Source organism: Rutidosis leptorrhynchoides, chromosome 2 (genome assembly GCF_046630445.1).
Source record: "Rutidosis leptorrhynchoides isolate AG116_Rl617_1_P2 chromosome 2, CSIRO_AGI_Rlap_v1, whole genome shotgun sequence".
Lineage (NCBI taxonomy): Eukaryota > Viridiplantae > Streptophyta > Magnoliopsida > Asterales > Asteraceae > Rutidosis > Rutidosis leptorrhynchoides.
Window position 1 is genome coordinate 444,288,000 of NC_092334.1, and position 3,509 is coordinate 444,291,508.

Below are 3,509 nucleotides of genomic sequence, written 5' to 3' on the forward strand. Positions count from 1 at the left end.
ATGCTGGCAAGAGTACCTACGTGTTTTTCTAGATTTAAAATAGAAGCTTGTTGAGTTCTTAATGACTGGTTAAACCTCCCATTTGTTTGGGTTTGAGATGTAATAAATTGTGTTTGAGATTCCATTAGATTTGCCATCATTTCTTCCAGATTTGTTTTTTTCTCTTCGGTTTGTTGTGGTGGTTTGTACAAGCTAGGTTTTTGTTGATTGAAAGTGTTGTTTCGAGTTGGTTGGTTATTCGGACCTTGTTGGTTGTACGAGTTATTGTTGGGTCCATTTAGATTGTAAAGAATGTTTTGATTTCGATTGAAGTTTGGCCTTGGCGGTTGATAATTATTTTGATAATTATTTCCCGGCCTTTGGTTCATATAGGAAACATTCTCACGTTGTTCCATGGTTTGTTCAATGTGACAATCTTTCGTTAAGTGTGGTCCACTGCATTGTTCACAACTGATTCGTATTGCGTGAATATCTTTAGTCATCTTTTCCATTCGTCTTTCGAAAGCATCTATTTTTGCGGACACGGAATCAAAGTCATGGCTAGAATCGGCTCTAGCCGCTTTAGATGAACGAAAGATATCTTTTTCCTGATGTCACTCATGTGAGTGGAAGGCTGTGTTATCAATAATTTTGTGAGCTTCAGTTGTGGTTTTCTTCATAATGGAACCACCAGCTGCTATGTCGATGTCTTTTCGTGTAGCAACGTCGATACCTTGGTAGAATATTTGTACTATTTGATAAGTGTCTAAACCGTGTTGAGGACATCCTCTCAACAACTTTCCGAATCTTGTCCATGCCTCATATAATGTTTCATTTGGCTTTTGTGTGAACGTAAGTATTTCTCCTTGAAGTCTCACGGCTTTAGATGCCGGAAAGAATTGTTTAAGAAATTTTTCAACTAAGACATCCCATGTATCAATCGCCCCTTCAGGTAACGATTCTAACCAATCTTTGGCTTCTCCTTTTAAAGTCTAGGGAAACAACATGAGATAGATCTGTTCATCCTCAACTTCTCTGATTTTGAATAGAGTACAGATCCTATTAAAGGTTCGAAGATATTCGTTTGGATCTTCCTTCGGCGTACCACTATATTGGCATTGATTAGTTACCATGTGTAGGATTTGTCCTTTGATTTCATAATCTGGTGCATTAATATCTGGCTTAATAATGGTGTGACCTTGGCCCGTACGTGTGACGACCCGGGAATTTTTGACCAAATTTAAACTTAATCTTTATATGTTACCGACACGATAAGCAAAGTCTGTAATGTTGAGTCTCGAAAATTTTGGAACTATGTTTATATATTCAATTGACCTTCGACTGTTCTCGACGATTCACGAACAATTAATTGTAAATAGATATGTGTGTATGTATATATAAATAATAATTCAAAACATAATTTGAAGTATTATATGTTGTTGTTATTAAAAATTAATAAAATAAAAATAAGATGTTATAATAATTATTATTTAAAATATATCTCTATATATAAATAAAGTATATTAAAAATAGATATTAAATGCTTGTAATACTTGTTTGATGTTTCGATTGATATTAAGCAAGTTAAATTCGAACTTATGTAATTTTAAAATAAACGGTGATACGAAAATGAGTTCTATAAATTTTAGGTTTATTAAAAATGTATTTAGGAACTATTTGTTAAGTTTTAACACTTTTTATATTTTACTCAGAATTGAGTGGGACAGTTGATGTAATTTTTATTTAACAAATTAATGACCAAATTTTATACCATAATGACTGAAATAAATAAATATAATTATCATAAAAATTTGGAATTTATCTGAGTACTTTTTATCCGCCACTGATTAACAGCGGAGTACAAAATTTAGTCCGTAAAAAACGACGGCTAACTAATTGCACGTTTATTATTCTCATATCATTAATTTAATATTGATTACTATTCTTTTTGCTTTTCCCGTGACTCACTTATTCGTTATTAATAATACTATTTTTGTCTAACTATATCATGACTCATATATAATTATATGCTTTGTATGACCAAAAGCATCCATCACCCTTTTTCTCAGTTACTCCCACTAGTTCACAGCTACTCCCACTAGTTCACATCACCACTCATTTATTTTATATACATATTCATATAAGAGTTATATATCACACATCTATTCTATATCTTTATATTATGTGAACTCAAGCAAAACCTTCATCATCTTCCTCATACCCGACACCATCATCGCCATGGGAGAACTACCACAACCCGACCACCTTAAACCCATTACAACTATTCTATCACCATCGAGTTTTGTTTCAGTTATAAGCTCAATCTCAACAACTAACACCTCAAACTCATTAATCATCTCCACCACCTTCGACTTTTATTTCGAGTTCGTGAACAAACCCACACCTTATCGCCACTTTTCTTCTTCGACTTACCACCACAACAATCACCATAGTAAACCGCTACTTCTGTTGCTACTTGGGTTTCTGTTTTATTTACCGCAAAACACACACATACATGATCGCAACCACCATCACCAAGATTATTTTTTTTTTTCTGTTTCTTTCTTGTGTCTAACACTACAACCATCATTTTTTTTTATCCCCTTACATCCATCGACATAATCCACCACCACCGGTTGTCACCTAGAACCGCCACCATCATCGACTATCTTTAACTCAACTACTACACCGACTGCAACCATTTATTTTTTTTCTTTTGTTTCAAACTTTCGCGAACCAAGCCATCACCTCATTACCTGCAACCCCTACTACTACGATTGAGTGTTCTTGGTTTCTGATTTGAAGACCACGATTCAAGACTATTTTTGTTACAGTTTTTGTGTTTCTATTTTTAGAACCAAGAAGATGATGCAACAGTAATCGAACCTGTGTTTTCTTTCTTCTGTTTTAGTTACCTTTGAAGACCCAAACATCTCTGTGTATGCGACTGCAGTGCAGCTGCTATCGTATATATTTCTGTTTTTACGAATCAAAGGAAGACGGGTATGATGATATACTTAAAATCACGATTTTGGTAATGATGGCGTGATTAATATGGAAGGTTGATAACAATGATATACAGTAAAAGATGATCATAATATGAAGTGAAGATGGTATATGGTAAATAGTTCTGGGTTTTATAGAAGAAAGGAAAAAGAAAACAGTAACAATTGAGCTAAAAGAATATAGAGTTATCATTAAAACAGAAAGTATTAAGCAGAGCAACTGGTTGGGGCATGTTGATTTGAACGGGAGGTCTGGGGTTCGAAACTTGGCATAGGTGGCTGTACATATTTTTTTTTAAAAGAAGAAAGTTGGGCTGTTATCAAATTGAGGAGTTGGGCTGTGTTTTGCATGCTGGGCCGAGAGTTTTCTTTGTGTTGGGCTGTGATCCAAGTGAATTGTTGGGCCAAATTAATGAACTTGAAGGAGAAATAAGAAACAGTATAGTAAAACGGGTTATATGGGTATCCGCTGTGCATTAATTCAGAAAAATAGAAATAGAGGAATGGTTAAGGGGTGTTTTGGTT

At 34.3% G+C, this 3,509-nt stretch overlaps 1 non-coding gene across 1 annotated transcript; it reads left to right on the forward strand.

Annotated features, from left to right (window-relative positions):
* The first annotated feature begins 747 nt into the window (after positions 1-747).
* LOC139894929 (small nucleolar RNA R71) lies at positions 748-854 on the forward strand. The gene has a single exon (XR_011775404.1). It is a non-coding gene; the product is annotated as a small nucleolar RNA R71 (small nucleolar RNA).
* Positions 855-3,509: the final 2,655 nt, after the last annotated feature.